Source organism: Dermacentor variabilis, chromosome 9 (genome assembly GCF_050947875.1).
Source record: "Dermacentor variabilis isolate Ectoservices chromosome 9, ASM5094787v1, whole genome shotgun sequence".
NCBI lineage: Eukaryota > Metazoa > Arthropoda > Arachnida > Ixodida > Ixodidae > Dermacentor > Dermacentor variabilis.
Genome location: NC_134576.1, coordinates 7,591,327 through 7,608,323, shown reverse-complemented (window position 1 = coordinate 7,608,323; position 16,997 = coordinate 7,591,327). Strand labels below are relative to the sequence as shown.

The window sequence follows — 16,997 nt, the reverse complement described above, 5'->3', positions numbered from 1 at the left end:
CTTGGTGTTAGTGCTTGTTGGCTTCTCATATTATGACTAATAAATATCGGGCCCCTGGGTTAACCCCCTTTCTTCTCGTTTATTACATAACGAGGGTCGCGAATCCGGCAATATTGATGCCTTCAGGTAGCATATGTGTGTTTATTGACCAGTTGCCTTCACCCAAAAAGATCAATTTCTCGTGACGCCTGCGTCCAGGAGGACGTTCCACGTCCGCCGCCAAGGTCAGTGAGTGGTGGCGCTGGCTAACACTCCCAGGATTTTACTAGTACACATAAATACCACAAGAAAGTTGATGGGGAAACAGCGGCGCGGTAGCTCAATTGGTAGAGCATTGCACGCGAAATGCGAAGGTTGTTGGTTCGGTTCCCCCCTGCGGCAAGTTGTTTCTTCATCCACTTTAATTTCTAATTATTTATCGTTTCTTCATTCCATTTATTAAGCACAACTAATTTCCCCTGTGTTGTCCTTGCTGTCAGTGATTGTTGGCTTCTCATGATATGACTAATAAATATCGGGCCACTCGCTTAACCCCCTTTCTTCTCGTTTTTTACATAACGAGGGTCTCGAATCCGGCAACATTGATGCCTTCAGGTAGCATATGTGGGTTTATTGACCAGTTGCCTTCACCCAAAAAGATCACGTTCTCGTGACGCCTGCGGCAACGAGGATGGTCCACGTCTGCCGCCAAGGTCAGTGAGTGGTGGCGCTGGCTAACACTTCCAGGAGTTTACTAGTACACATAAATACCCAAGAAAGTTGATGGGGAAACAGCACCGCGGTAGCTCAATTGGTTGAGCATCGCACGCGAAATGCGAAGGTTGTGGGTTCCGTTCCCACCGGCGGCAAGTTGTTTTTTCATCCACTTTAATTTCAAATAATTTATCGTTTCTTCATTCCATTTATTAAGCACAACTAATTTCCCCTATGTTGTCCTTGCTGTCAGTGCTTGTTGGCTTCTCATGATATGACTAATAAATATCGGGCCCCTCGCTTAACCCCCTTTCTTCTCTTTTATTACATAACGAGGGTCTCGAATCCGGCAAGATTGATGCCTTCAGGTAGCATATGTGGGTTTATTGACCAGTTTCCTTCACCCAAAAAGATCACTTTCTCGTGACGCGTGCGTCAACGAGGACGTTCCACGTCCGCCGCCAAGGTCTGTGAGTGGTGGCGCTGGCTAACACTCCCAGGGTTTACCAGTGCACATAAATACCCAAGACAGTTGATGGGGAAACAGCGCCGCCGTAGCTCAATTGGTAGAGCATCGCACGCCAAATGCGAAGGTTGTGGGTTCGGTTCCCACCTGCGGCAAGTTGTTTTTTCATCCACTTTAATTTCTATTTATTTATCGTTTCTTCATTCCATTTATTAAGCACAACTAATTTCCCCTATGTTGTCCTTGCTGTGAGTGCTTGTTGGCTTCTCATGATATGACTACTAAATATCGCGCCCCTCGGTTAACCCCCTTTCTTCTCGTTTATTACATAACGAGGGTCTCGAATCCGGCAACATTGATGCCTTCAGGTAGCATATGTGGGTTTATTGACCAGTTGCCTTCACCGAAAAAGATCACTTTCTCGTGACGCCTGCTTCAACGAGGACGTCACACGTCCGCCGCCAAAGTCTGTGAGTGGTGGCGCTGGCTAACACTCCCAGGGTTTACTAGTACACATAAATACCCAAGAAAGTTGATGGGAAACAGCGCCGCGGTAGCTCAATTGGTAGAGCATCGCACGCGCAATGCTAAGGTTGTGGGTTCGGTTCCCACCTGCGGCAAGTTGTTTTTTCATCCGCTTTGATTGCTAATAATTTATCGTTTCTTCATATTAATTATTAGGCACAACTAATTTCCCGAATTTTGTCCTTGCTGTCAGTGCTTATTGGCTTCTCATGATATGACTAATAAATATCGGGCCCCTCGGTTAACCCCCTTTCTTCTCGTTTATTACATAACGAGGGTCTCGAATCCAGTAAGATTGATGCCTTTAGGTAGCATATGTGGGTTTATTGACCAGTTGCCTTCACCCGAAAAGATCACTTTCTCGTCACGCGTGCGTCAACGAGGACGTTCCACGTCCGCCGCCAAAGTCTGTGAGTGGTGGCGCTGGCTAAGACTCCCAGGGTTTACTAGTACACATAAATACCCAAGAATGTTGGTGGGGAAACAGCGCCGCGGTAGCTCAATTGGTGGAGGATCGCACGCCCAATGCGAAGGTTGTGGGTTCGGTTCCCACCTGCGGCAAGTTGTTTTTTCATCCGCTTTGATTGCTAATAATTTATCGTTTCTTCATATTATTTATTAGGCACAACTAATTTCCCGAATTTTGTCCTTGCTGTCAGTGCTTGTTGGCTTCTCATGATATGACTAATAAATATCGGGCCCCTCGGTTAACCCCCTTTCTTCTCGTTTATTACATAACGAGGGTCTCGAATCCAGCAAGATTGATGCCTTCAGGTAGCATATGTGGGTTTATTGACCAGTTGCCTTCACCCGAAAAGATCACTTTCTTGTGACGCCTGCGTCCAGGAGGACGTTCCACGTCCGCCGCCAAGGTCAGTGAGTGGTGGCGCTGGCTAACACTCCCAGGATTTTACTAGTACACATAAATACCATAAGAAAGTTGATGGGGAAACAGCGGCGCGGTAGCTAAATTGGTAGAGCATTGCACGCGAAATGCGAAGGTTGTGGTTTCGGTTCCCACCTGCGGCAAGTTGTTTTTTCATCCGCTTTAATTTCTAATAATTTATCGTTTCTTCATACCATTTATTAGGCACAACTAATTTCCCCTATGTTGTCCTTGCTGTCAGTCCTTGTTGGCTTCTCATGATATGACTATTAAATATCGAGCCCCTAGGCTAACCCCCTTTCTTCTCCTTTATTAGATAACAAGGGTCTCGAATCCGGCAACATTGATGCCTTCAGGTAGCATATGTGGCTTTATTCACAAGTTTCCTTCCACCAAAAAGATCACGTTCTCGTGACGCCTGGGGCAACGAGGACGTTCCACGTCCGCCGCCAAGGTCAGTGAGTGGGGGCGCTGGCTAACACTCCCAGGATTTTACTAGTACACATAAATACCCAAGAAAGTTGATAGGGAAACAGCACCGTGGTAGCTCAATTGGTAGAGCATCGCACGCGAAATGCGAAGGTTGTGGGTTCCGTTCCCACCGGCAGCAAGTTGTTTTTTCATCCACTTTTTTTCTAATAATGTATCGTTTCTTCATTCCATTTATTAAGCACAACTAATTTCCCCTGTGTTGTCCTTGCTGTCAGTGCTTGTTGGCTTCTCATGATATAAATAATAAATATCGGGCCCTTGCTTAAACCCCTTCCTTCTCGTTTATTACATAACGAGAGACGCGATTCCGGCAATAATGATGCCTTCAGGTAGCATATGTGGGTTTATGGACCAGTTGCCTTCACCGAAAAAGATCACTTTCTCGTGACGCCTGCGTCAACGAGGACGTAACACGTCCGCGGCCAAGGTCTGCGAGTGGTGGTGCTGGCTTACACTCTAAGGGTTTAATAGTACGCATAAATACCCAAAAAAGTTGATGGGGAAACACTGTCGCGGTAGCTTAATTGGTAGGGCATCGCACGCGAAATGCGAAGGTTGTGGGTTCGCTTCCCACCTGCGGCTAGTTGTTTTTTCATCCGCTTTAATTTCTAATGATTTATCGTTTCTTCATACCATTTATTAGGCACAACTAATTTCCCCTATGTTGTCCTTGCTGTCAGTCCTTGTTGGCTTCCCATGATATGACTATAAATATCGAGCCCCCCCTTTCTTCTCTTTTATTACATAACGAGGGTCTCGAATCCGGCAAGATTGATGCCTTCAGGTAGCACATGTGGGTTTATTGACCAGTTTTCTTCACCCAAAAAGATCACTTTCTCGTGACGCGTGCGTCAACGAGGACGTTCCACGTCCGCCGCCAAGGTCAGTGAGTGGTGGCGCTGGCTAACACTCGCAGGATTTTACTAGTACACATAAATACCAAAGAAACTTGTTGGGGAAACAGTGTCGCGGTAGCTTAATTGGTAGGGCATCGCACGCGAAATGCGAAGGTTGTGGGTTCGCTTCCCACCTGCGGCTAGTTGTTTTTTCATCCGCTTTAATTTCTAATGATTTATCGTTTCTTCATACCATTTATTAGGCACAACTAATTTCCCCTATGTTGTCCTTGCTGTCAGTCCTTGTTGGCTTCCCATGATATGACTATAAATATCGAGCCCCCCCTTTCTTCTCATTTATTACATAACGAGGGTCTCGAATCGGGCAAATTGATGCTTCAGGTAGCATATGTGGGTTTATTGACCAGTTTCCTTCACCCAAAAAGATCACGTTGTCGTGACGCCTGGGGCAACGAGGACGTTCCACGCCCGCCGCCAAGGTCAGTGAGTGGTGGCGCTTGCTAACACTCGCAGGATTTTACTAGTACCCATAAATACCAAAGAAACTTGTTGGGGAAACAGCGCCGCGGTAGCTCGAGTGGTAGAGCATCGCACGCGCAATGCGAAGGTTGTGGGTTCGGTTCCCACCTGCGGCAAGTTGTTTTTTCATCCGCTTTGATTGCTAATAATTTATCGTTTCTTCATATTATTTATTAGGCACAACTAATTTCCCGAATTTTGTCCTTGCTGTCAGTGCTTGTTGGCTTCTCATGATATGACTAATAAATATCGGGCCCCTCGGTTAACCCCCTTTCTTCTCGTTTATTACATAACGAGGGTATCGAATCCAGCAAGATTGATGCCTTCAGGTAGCATATGTGGGTTTATTGACCAGTTGCCTTCACCCGAAAAGATCACTTTCTTTTGACGCCTGCGTCCAGGAGGACGCTCCACGTCCGCCGCCAAGGTCAGTGAGTGGTGGCGCTGGCTAACACTCCCAGGATTTTACTAGTACACATAAATACCATAAGAAAGTCGATGGGGAAACAGCGGCGCGGTAGCTCAATTGGTAGAGCATTGCACGCGAAATGCGAAGGTTGTGGTTTCGGTTCCCACCTGCGGCAAGTTGTTTTTTCATCCGCTTTAATTTCTAATAATTTATCGTTTGTTCATACAATTTATTAGGCACAACTAATTTCCCCTATGTTGTCCTTGCTGTCAGTCCTTGTTGGCTTCTCATGATATGACTAATAAATATCGAGCCCCTTGGTTAACCGTCTTTCTTCTCTTTTATTACATAACGAGGGTCTCGAATCCGGCAAGATTGATGCCTTCAGGTAGCATATGTGGGTTTATTGACCAGTTTCCTTCACCCAAAAAGATCACTTTCTCGTGACGCGTGCGTCAACGAGGACGTTCCACGTCCGCCGCCAAGGTCTGTGAGTGGTGGCGCTGGCTAACACTCCCAGGGTTTACCAGTGCACATAAATACCCAAGACAGTTGATGGGGAAACAGCGCCGCCGTAGCTCAATTGGTAGAGCATCGCACGCCAAATGCGAAGGTTGTGGGTTCGGTTCCCACCTGCGGCAAGTTGTTTTTTCATCCACTTTAATTTCTATTTATTTATCGTTTCTTCATTCCATTTATTAAGCACAACTAATTTCCCCTATGTTGTCCTTGCTGTGAGTGCTTGTTGGCTTCTCATGATATGACTACTAAATATCGCGCCCCTCGGTTAACCCCCTTTCTTCTCGTTTATTACATAACGAGGGTCTCGAATCCGGCAACATTGATGCCTTCAGGTAGCATATGTGGGTTTATTGACCAGTTGCCTTCACCGAAAAAGATCACTTTCTCGTGACGCCTGCTTCAACGAGGACGTCACACGTCCGCCGCCAAAGTCTGTGAGTGGTGGCGCTGGCTAACACTCCCAGGGTTTACTAGTACACATAAATACCCAAGAAAGTTGATGGGAAACAGCGCCGCGGTAGCTCAATTGGTGGAGGATCGCACGCGAAATGCGAAGGTTGTGGATTCGGTTCCCACCTGCGGCAAGTTGTTTTTTCATCCACTTTAATTTCTATAAATTTATCGTTTCTTCATTCCATTTATTAAGCGCAACTAATTTCCCCTATGTTGTCCTTGCTGTCAGCGCTTGGTGGCTTATCATGATATGACTACTAAATATCGTGCTCCTCGGTTAACCCCCTTTCTTCTCGTTTTTTACATAACGAGGGTCTCGAATCCGGCAAGATTGATGTTGTTTTTTCATCCACTTTAATTTCTATTAACTTATCGTTTCTTCATTCCATTTAATAAGCACAACTAATTTCCCCTATGTTGTGCTTGGTGTCAGTGCTTGTTGGCTTCTCATATTATGACTAATAAATATCGGGCCCCTCGGTTAACCCCCTTTCTTCTCATTTATTACATAACGAGGGTCTCGAATCGGGCAAATTGATGCTTCAGGTAGCATATGTGGGTTTATTGACCAGTTTCCTTCACCCAAAAAGATCACGTTGTCGTGACGCCTGGGGCAACGAGGACGTTCCACGTCCGCCGCCAAGGTCAGTGAGTGGTGGCGCTGGCTAACACTCGCAGGATTTTACTAGTACACATAAATACCAAAGAAACTTGATGGGGAAACAGCGCCGCGGTAGCTCGATTGGTAGAGCATCGCACGCGCAATGCGAAGGTTGTGGGTTCGGTTCCCTCCTGCGGCAAGTTGTTTTTTCATCCGCTTTGATTGCTAATAATTTATCGTTTCTTCATATTATTTATTAGGCACAACTAATTTCCCGAATTTTGTCCTTGCTGTCAGTGCTTGTTGGTTTCTCATGATATGACTAATAAATATCGGGCCCCTCGGTTAACCCCCTTTCTTCTCGTTTATTACATAACGAGGGTCTCGAATCCAGCAAGATTGATGCCTTCAGGTAGCATATGTGGGTTTATTGACCAGTTGCCTTCACCCGAAAAGATCACTTTCTTGTGACGCCTGTGTCCAGGAGGACGTTCCACGTCCGCCGCCAAGGTCAGTGAGTGGTGGCGCTGGCTAACACTCCCAGGATTTTACTAGTACACATAAATACCATAAGAAAGTTGATGGGGAAACAGCGGCGCGGTAGCTCAATTGGTAGAGCATTGCACGCGAAATGCGAAGGTTGTGGTTTCGGTTCCCACCTGCGGCAAGTTGTTTTTTCATCCGCTTTAATTTCTAATAATTTATCGTTTCTTCATACAATTTATTAGGCACCACTAATTTCCCCTATGTTGTCCTTGCTGTCAGTCCTTGTTGGCTTCTCATGATATGACTAATAAATATCGAGCCCCTCGGTTAACCCCCTTTCTTCTCTTTTATTACATAACGAGGGTCTCGAATCCGGCAAGATTGATGCCTTCAGGTAGCATATGTGGGTTTATTGAACAGTTTCCTTCACCCAAAAAGATCACTTTCTCGTGACGCGTGCGTCAACGAGGACGTTCCACGTCCGCCGCCAAGGTCTGTGAGTGGTGGCGCTGGCTAACACTCCCAGGGTTTACCAGTGCACATAAATACCCAAGAGAGTTGATGGGGAAACAGCACCGCCGTAGCTCAATTGGTAGAGCATCGCACGCCAAATGCGAAGGTTGTGGGTTCGGTTCCCACCTGCGGCAAGTTGTTTTTTCATTAACTTTAATTTCTAATAATTTATCGTTTCTTCATTCCATTTATTAAGCACAACTAATTTCCCCTATGTTGTCCTTGCTGTCAGCGCTTGTTGGCTTCTCATGATATCACTACTAAATATCGTGCTCCTCGGTTAACCCCCTTTCTTCTCGTTTTTTACATAACGAGGGTCTCGAATCCGGCAACATTGATGCCTTCAGGTAGCATATGTGGGTTTATTGACCAGTTGCCTTTACCCAAAAAGATCACGTTCTCGTGACGCCTGCGGCAACGAGGATGGTCCACGTCTGCCGCCAAGGTCAGTGAGTGGTGGCGCTGGCTAACACTTCCAGGAGTTTACTAGTACACATAAATACCCAAGAAAGTTGATGGGGAAACAGCACCGCGGTAGCTCAATTGGTAGAGCATCGCACGCGAAATGCGAAGGTTGTGGGTTCCGTTCCCACCGGCGGCAAGTTGTTTTTTCATCCACTTTAATTTCAAATAATTTATCGTTTCTTCATTCCATTTATTAAGCACAACTAATTTCCCCTATGTTGTCCTTGCTGTCAGTGCTTGTTGGCTTCTCATGATATGACTAATAAATATCGGGTCCCTCGCTTAACCCCGTTTCTTCTCGTTTATTGACAGGCTTCCTCATACATTGACAGGCCATTGACATTGACAGGCCATTGACATTGCCATTGACAGGCTTCCTCATAAAACGAGCCCAGGTCCTGACGGTATAAGCGCTAAACTTCTAAAATTAACCTCGCACTACTCTTCAGTTTTGTTATCTCTAATATTTCAGCAATCACTCGATACAGGGTGCTTACCGGAAGATTGGAAAACAGCATTAGTGATACCGGTATTTAAGTCAGGTAATACAGCAGACCCTAATAATTACAGACCTATATCACTGACATCTATCTGCTGCAAATTACTGGAACACATCCTATACTCTCACATTATAGCCTATCTTAACGATAATAACCTGCTCCTCAATAACCAACATGGCTTTCGCCAAAATCGCTCATGTCAGACGCAACTTTATGAACTCGTAACAGATATTCACATTTCTTTGCACAGATTGATTAGTACAGACGCCATTTTTATTGACTTTTCTAAAGCTTTCGACCGAGTACCTCATAATCGACTAAAACTGAAAGTTAGTAACCTACAGCTTAACTACAACACGACGCGATGGATTGAGGAGTTCCTAACGAACCGATTTCAAGTAATCAGTCTCGACAACTGCTTTTCTAACCGCACTCACGTCACTTCGGGAGTTCCTCAAGGATCCGTCCTTGGGCCACTGCTATTTTTAATATACATAAATGACATCGCAACTAATATTACCTCACACATACGTCTCTTCGCAGATGACTGCGTCTTATATAATGAAATAAGCTGCCCTGCCCACATCTCTGTGTTGCAGTCTGATTTAACAAAACTAACTGGCTGGTGTGACACATGGCAGATGGAAATTAACATAGCCAAAACTAAACACGTAAAATTTGCTTCGATACCTCAACCTACCTCTGACCAATATGCAATACGCGGTATTACTGTTGACTCAGTATCTTCAATCAAGTACTTGGGTGTCCTGTTTACCTCCAATTTAAGCTGGAATGCTCACATTGAACACATCACCACAAAAGCATGCAAAAAACTTGGTTACCTGAAACGTCACTTACACCTTGCTAACACAGATACCAGACTTCGAGCATACAGTACTCTTATCAGGCCTTCTTTAGAATATGCGTCAATAATTTGGCACCCCCATCAGTCTAATCTCACGAACCTACTCGAATCAGTTCAAAATAAAGCTGCGCGGTTCATCTTAACTTCATACTCGCGATATCAAAGTGTGTCCGCCTTAAAGAAATTACTTAATCTCCCTTCACTTGGCATGCGCAGGAAATTATCACGGTTGACCTTCTTCCATAGCCTTTACCACAGCAACACTGCATTCGCTCGAGCCCATATTCTTCCCGCTCCCCACATCTCTACCCGCACAGACCATGTTCATAAAGTAAAACCTATATTTGCCAGGACTAACGCTTATCAAAATTCGCCTCTCGTTTTATCTATTGCCGAATGGAACTCGCTACCTGCAAACATTGTCTCGCTTACGGAATCATCATCATTTCATGCAGCACTACTAACCTGTTTAGAGTGTGTCAACCTGTCAGAACCCACATTTTCTTGAATATTTACTTAAACAGCGTTTTAAAGTGCTTGGCATTGTGTAAAATTCACTCCGTTTCATCTGCTATGTATCTGTGTCGGCTGTTTACCTAAACGTTTATTTGATTTGAGTACCCATCGTGTTCCGATGGGTACTGATTGTTTGCATCACATTCTAGGTTCTTATGCGTGTTTCACACTACTAAACATTGTATAAATTTCGTTACCCTTTTCTTTCTTTCTTTCTTTTTTTGTTTGCTTCTGCTAGATGTTTTTTATGGTTCCTAATGCCTTCATATATTTACATTGTACAGATTTCACTCATGCTTGAACTTTTTCGTCCCCCCCTATGTAATGCCCAAATGGGCCCTTAGGGTACTCAAATAAATAAATAAATAAATTACATAACGAGGGTCGCGAATCCGGCAATATTGATGCCTTCAGGTAGCATATGTGTGTTTATTGACCAGTTGCCTTCACCCAAAAAGATCAATTTCTCGTGACGCCTGCGTCAACGAGGACGTTCCACGTCCGCCGCCAAGGTCAGTGAGTGGTGGCGCTGGCTAACACTCCCAGGATTTTACTAGTACACATAAATACCACAAGAAAGTTGATGGGGAAACAGCGGCGCGGTAGCTCAATTGGTAGAGCATTGCACGCGAAATGCGAAGGTTGTTGGTTCGGTTCCCCCCTGCGGCAAGTTGTTTTTTCATCCACTTTAATTTCTAATTATTTATCGTTTCTTCATTCCATTTATTAAGCACAACTAATTTCCCCTGTGTTGTCCTTGCTGTCAGTGATTGTTGGCTTCTCATGATATGACTAATAAATATCGGGCCACTCGCTTAACCCCCTTTCTTCTCGTTTTTTACATAACGAGGGTCTCGAATCCGGCAACATTGATGCCTTCAGGTAGCATATGTGTGTTTATTGACCAGTTGCCTTCACCCAAAAAGATCAATTTCTCGTGACGCCTGCGTCCAGGAGGACGTTCCACGTCCGCCGCCAAGGTCAGTGAGTGGTGGCGCTGGCTAACACTTCCAGGAGTTTACTAGTATACATAAATACCCAAGAAAGTTGATGGGGAAACAGCACCGCGGTAGCTCAATTGGTAGAGCATCGCACGCGAAATGCGAAGGTTGTGGGTTCCGTTCCCACCGGCGGCAAGTTGTTTTTTCATCCACTTTAATTTCAATTAATTTATCGTTTCTTCATTCCATTTATTAAGCACAACTAATTTCCCCTATGTTGTCCTTGCTGTCAGTGCTTGTTGGCTTCTCATGATATGACTAATAAATATCGGGCCCCTCGCTTAACCCCGTTTCTTCTCGTTTATTACATAACGAGGGTCTCGAATCCCGCAAGATTGATGTTGTATTTTCATCCACTTTAATTTCTATTAATTTATCGTTTCTTCATTCCATTTAATAAGCACAACTAATTTCCCCTATGTTGTGCTTGGTGTCAGTGCTTGTTGGCTTCTCATGATATGACTAATAAATATCGGGTCCCTCGCTTAACCCCGTTTCTTCTCGTTTATTACATAACGAGGGTCGCGAATCCGGCAATATTGATGCCTTCAGGTAGCATATGTGTGTTTATTGACCAGTTGCCTTCACCCAAAAAGATCAATTTCTCGTGACGCCTGCGTCAACGAGGACGTTCCACGTCCGCCGCCAAGGTCAGTGAGTGGTGGCGCTGGCTAACACTCCCAGGATTTTACTAGTACACATAAATACCACAAGAAAGTTGATGGGGAAACAGCGGCGCGGTAGCTCAATTGGTAGAGCATTGCACGCGAAATGCGAAGGTTGTTGGTTCGGTTCCCCCCTGCGGCAAGTTGTTTTTTCATCCACTTTAATTTCTAATTATTTATCGTTTCTTCATTCCATTTATTAAGCACAACTAATTTCCCCTGTGTTGTCCTTGCTGTCAGTGATTGTTGGCTTCTCATGATATGACTAATAAATATCGGGCCACTCGCTTAACCCCCTTTCTTCTCGTTTTTTACATAACGAGGGTCTCGAATCCGGCAACATTGATGCCTTCAGGTAGCATATGTGGGTTTATTGACCAGTTGCCTTCACCCAAAAAGATCAATTTCTCGTGACGCCTGCGTCAACGAGGACGTTCCACGTCCGCCGCCAAGGTCAGTGAGTGGTGGCGCTGGCTAACACTCCCAGGATTTTACTAGTACACATAAATACCACAAGAAAGTTGATGGGGAAACAGCGGCGCGGTAGCTCAATTGGTAGAGCATTGCACGCGAAATGCGAAGGTTGTTGGTTCGGTTCCCCCCTGCGGCAAGTTGTTTTTTCATCCACTTTAATTTCTAATTATTTATCGTTTCTTCATTCCATTTATTAAGCACAACTAATTTCCCCTGTGTTGTCCTTGCTGTCAGTGATTGTTGGCTTCTCATGATATGACTAATAAATATCGGGCCACTCGCTTAACCCCCTTTCTTCTCGTTTTTTACATAACGAGGGTCTCGAATCCGGCAACATTGATGCCTTCAGGTAGCATATGTGTGTTTATTGACCAGTTGCCTTCACCCAAAAAGATCAATTTCTCGTGACGCCTGCGTCCAGGAGGACGTTCCACGTCCGCCGCCAAGGTCAGTGAGTGGTGGCGCTGGCTAACACTTCCAGGAGTTTACTAGTACACATAAATACCCAAGAAAGTTGATGGGGAAACAGCACCGCGGTAGCTCAATTGGTAGAGCATCGCACGCGAAATGCGAAGGTTGTGGGTTCCGTTCCCACCGGCGGCAAGTTGTTTTTTCATCCACTTTAATTTCAATTAATTTATCGTTTCTTCATTCCATTTATTAAGCACAACTAATTTCCCCTATGTTGTCCTTGCTGTCAGTGCTTGTTGGCTTCTCATGATATGACTAATAAATATCGGGCCCCTCGCTTAACCCCGTTTCTTCTCGTTTATTACATAACGAGGGTCTCGAATCCCGCAAGATTGATGTTGTTTTTTCATCCACTTTAATTTCAAATAATTTATCGTTTCTTCATTCCATTTATTAAGCACAACTAATTTCCCCTATGTTGTCCTTGCTGTCAGTGCTTGTTGGCTTCTCATGATATGACTAATAAATATCGGGTCCCTCGCTTAACCCCGTTTCTTCTCGTTTATTACATAACGAGGGTCGCGAATCCGGCAATATTGATGTTGTTTTTTCATCCACTTTAATTTCTATTAACTTATCGTTTCTTCATTCCATTTAATAAGCACAACTAATTTCCCCTATGTTGTGCTTGGTGTCAGTGCTTGTTGGCTTCTCATATTATGACTAATAAATATCGGGCCCCTCGGTTAACCCCCTTTCTTCTCATTTATTACATAACGAGGGTCTCGAATCGGACAAATTGATGCTTCAGGTAGCATATGTGGGTTTATTGACCAGTTTCCTTCACCCAAAAAGATCACGTTGTCGTGACGCCTGGGGCAACGAGGACGTTCCACGTCCGCCGCCAAGGTCAGTGAGTGGTGGCGCTGGCTAACACTCGCAGGATTTTACTAGTACACATAAATACCAAAGAAACTTGATGGGGAAACAGCGCCGCGGTAGCTCGATTGGTAGAGCATCGCACGCGCAATGCGAAGGTTGTGGGTTCGGTTCCCTCCTGCGGCAAGTTGTTTTTTCATCCGCTTTGATTGCTAATAATTTATCGTTTCTTCATATTATTTATTAGGCACAACTAATTTCCCGAATTTTGTCCTTGCTGTCAGTGCTTGTTGGTTTCTCATGATATGACTAATAAATATCGGGCCCCTCGGTTAACCCCCTTTCTTCTCGTTTATTACATAACGAGGGTCTCGAATCCAGCAAGATTGATGCCTTCAGGTAGCATATGTGGGTTTATTGACCAGTTGCCTTCACCCGAAAAGATCACTTTCTTGTGACGCCTGTGTCCAGGAGGACGTTCCACGTCCGCCGCCAAGGTCAGTGAGTGGTGGCGCTGGCTAACACTCCCAGGATTTTACTAGTACACATAAATACCATAAGAAAGTTGATGGGGAAACAGCGGCGCGGTAGCTCAATTGGTAGAGCATTGCACGCGAAATGCGAAGGTTGTGGTTTCGGTTCCCACCTGCGGCAAGTTGTTTTTTCATCCGCTTTAATTTCTAATAATTTATCGTTTCTTCATACAATTTATTAGGCACCACTAATTTCCCCTATGTTGTCCTTGCTGTCAGTCCTTGTTGGCTTCTCATGATATGACTAATAAATATCGAGCCCCTCGGTTAACCCCCTTTCTTCTCTTTTATTACATAACGAGGGTCTCGAATCCGGCAAGATTGATGCCTTCAGGTAGCATATGTGGGTTTATTGAACAGTTTCCTTCACCCAAAAAGATCACTTTCTCGTGACGCGTGCGTCAACGAGGACGTTCCACGTCCGCCGCCAAGGTCTGTGAGTGGTGGCGCTGGCTAACACTCCCAGGGTTTACCAGTGCACATAAATACCCAAGAGAGTTGATGGGGAAACAGCACCGCCGTAGCTCAATTGGTAGAGCATCGCACGCCAAATGCGAAGGTTGTGGGTTCGGTTCCCACCTGCGGCAAGTTGTTTTTTCATTAATTTTAATTTCTAATAATTTATCGTTTCTTCATTCCATTTATTAAGCACAACTAATTTCCCCTATGTTGTCCTTGCTGTCAGCGCTTGTTGGCTTCTCATGATATCACTACTAAATATCGTGCTCCTCGGTTAACCCCCTTTCTTCTCGTTTTTTACATAACGAGGGTCTCGAATCCGGCAACATTGATGCCTTCAGGTAGCATATGTGGGTTTATTGACCAGTTGCCTTCACCCAAAAAGATCACGTTCTCGTGACGCCTGCGGCAACGAGGATGGTCCACGTCTGCCGCCAAGGTCAGTGAGTGGTGGCGCTGGCTAACACTTCCAGGAGTTTACTAGTACACATAAATACCCAAGAAAGTTGATGGGGAAACAGCACCGCGGTAGCTCAATTGGTAGAGCATCGCACGCGAAATGCGAAGGTTGTGGGTTCCGTTCCCACCGGCGGCAAGTTGTTTTTTCATCCACTTTAATTTCAAATAATTTATCGTTTCTTCATTCCATTTATTAAGCACAACTAATTTCCCCTATGTTGTCCTTGCTGTCAGTGCTTGTTGGCTTCTCATGATATGACTAATAAATATCGGGTCCCTCGCTTAACCCCGTTTCTTCTCGTTTATTGACAGGCTTCCTCATACATTGACAGGCCATTGACATTGACAGGCCATTGACATTGCCATTGACAGGCTTCCTCATAAAACGAGCCCAGGTCCTGACGGTATAAGCGCTAAACTTCTAAAATTAACCTCGCACTACTCTTCAGTTTTGTTATCTCTAATATTTCAGCAATCACTCGATACAGGGTGCTTACCGGAAGATTGGAAAACAGCATTAGTGATACCGGTATTTAAATCAGGTAATACAGCAGACCCTAATAATTACAGACCTATATCACTGACATCTATCTGCTGCAAATTACTGGAACACATCCTATACTCTCACATTATAGCCTATCTTAACGATAATAACCTGCTCCTCAATAACCAACATGGCTTTCGCCAAAATCGCTCATGTCAGACGCAACTTTATGAACTCGTAACAGATATTCACATTTCTTTGCACAGATTGATTAGTACAGACGCCATTTTTATTGACTTTTCTAAAGCTTTCGACCGAGTACCTCATAATCGACTAAAACTGAAAGTTAGTAACCTACAGCTTAACTACAACACGACGCGATGGATTGAGGAGTTCCTAACGAACCGATTTCAAGTAATCAGTCTCGACAACTGCTTTTCTAACCGCACTCACGTCACTTCGGGAGTTCCTCAAGGATCCGTCCTTGGGCCACTGCTATTTTTAATATACATAAATGACATCGCAACTAATATTACCTCACACATACGTCTCTTCGCAGATGACTGCGTCTTATATAATGAAATAAGCTGCCCTGCCCACATCTCTGTGTTGCAGTCTGATTTAACAAAACTAACTGGCTGGTGTGACACATGGCAGATGGAAATTAACATAGCCAAAACTAAACACGTAAAATTTGCTTCGATACCTCAACCTACCTCTGACCAATATGCAATACGCGGTATTACTGTTGACTCAGTATCTTCAATCAAGTACTTGGGTGTCCTGTTTACCTCCAATTTAAGCTGGAATGCTCACATTGAACACATCACCACAAAAGCATGCAAAAAACTTGGTTACCTGAAACGTCACTTACACCTTGCTAACACAGATACCAGACTTCGAGCATACAGTACTCTTATCAGGCCTTCTTTAGAATATGCGTCAATAATTTGGCACCCCCATCAGTCTAATCTCACGAACCTACTCGAATCAGTTCAAAATAAAGCTGCGCGGTTCATCTTAACTTCATACTCGCGATATCAAAGTGTGTCCGCCTTAAAGAAATTACTTAATCTCCCTTCACTTGGCATGCGCAGGAAATTATCACGGTTGACCTTCTTCCATAGCCTTTACCACAGCAACACTGCATTCGCTCGAGCCCATATTCTTCCCGCTCCCCACATCTCTACCCGCACAGACCATGTTCATAAAGTAAAACCTATATTTGCCAGGACTAACGCTTATCAAAATTCGCCTCTCGTTTTATCTATTGCCGAATGGAACTCGCTACCTGCAAACATTGTCTCGCTTACGGAATCATCATCATTTCATGCAGCACTACTAACCTGTTTAGAGTGTGTCAACCTGTCAGAACCCACATTTTCTTGAATATTTACTTAAACAGCGTTTTAAAGTGCTTGGCATTGTGTAAAATTCACTCCGTTTCATCTGCTATGTATCTGTGTCGGCTGTTTACCTAAACGTTTATTTGATTTGAGTACCCATCGTGTTCCGATGGGTACTGATTGTTTGCATCACATTCTAGGTTCTTATGCGTGTTTCACACTACTAAACATTGTATAAATTTCGTTACCCTTTTCTTTCTTTCTTTCTTTTTTTGTTTGCTTCTGCTAGATGTTTTTTTATGGTTCCTAATGCCTTCATATATTTACATTGTACAGATTTCACTCATGCTTGAACTTTTTCGTCCCCCCCTATGTAATGCCCTAATGGGCCCTTAGGGTACTCAAATAAATAAATAAATAAATTACATAACGAGGGTCGCGAATCCGGCAATATTGATGCCTTCAGGTAGCATATGTGTGTTTATTGACCAGTTGCCTTCACCCAAAAAGATCAATTT

At 44.4% G+C, this 16,997-nt stretch overlaps 8 non-coding genes across 8 annotated transcripts; all 8 read left to right on the top strand.

Annotated features, from left to right (window-relative positions):
• The first annotated feature begins 1,241 nt into the window (after window positions 1-1,241).
• Window positions 1,242-1,314, top strand: TRNAW-CCA (transfer RNA tryptophan (anticodon CCA)). Its single transcript has one exon. It is a non-coding gene; the product is annotated as a tRNA-Trp (tRNA).
• Window positions 1,315-1,706: 392 nt separating this feature from the next.
• Window positions 1,707-1,779, top strand: TRNAA-CGC (transfer RNA alanine (anticodon CGC)). Its single transcript has one exon. It is a non-coding gene; the product is annotated as a tRNA-Ala (tRNA).
• Window positions 1,780-4,481: 2,702 nt separating this feature from the next.
• On the top strand, window positions 4,482-4,554 carry TRNAA-CGC (transfer RNA alanine (anticodon CGC)). Its single transcript has one exon. It is a non-coding gene; the product is annotated as a tRNA-Ala (tRNA).
• An 861-nt stretch (window positions 4,555-5,415) lies between these two features.
• TRNAW-CCA (transfer RNA tryptophan (anticodon CCA)) lies at window positions 5,416-5,488 on the top strand. Its single transcript has one exon. It is a non-coding gene; the product is annotated as a tRNA-Trp (tRNA).
• Window positions 5,489-6,549: 1,061 nt separating this feature from the next.
• Window positions 6,550-6,622, top strand: TRNAA-CGC (transfer RNA alanine (anticodon CGC)). Its single transcript has one exon. It is a non-coding gene; the product is annotated as a tRNA-Ala (tRNA).
• Window positions 6,623-7,483: 861 nt separating this feature from the next.
• On the top strand, window positions 7,484-7,556 carry TRNAW-CCA (transfer RNA tryptophan (anticodon CCA)). The gene has a single exon. It is a non-coding gene; the product is annotated as a tRNA-Trp (tRNA).
• A 5,755-nt stretch (window positions 7,557-13,311) lies between these two features.
• TRNAA-CGC (transfer RNA alanine (anticodon CGC)) lies at window positions 13,312-13,384 on the top strand. The gene has a single exon. It is a non-coding gene; the product is annotated as a tRNA-Ala (tRNA).
• Window positions 13,385-14,245: 861 nt separating this feature from the next.
• TRNAW-CCA (transfer RNA tryptophan (anticodon CCA)) lies at window positions 14,246-14,318 on the top strand. The gene has a single exon. It is a non-coding gene; the product is annotated as a tRNA-Trp (tRNA).
• The last annotated feature ends 2,679 nt before the right edge of the window (window positions 14,319-16,997 follow it).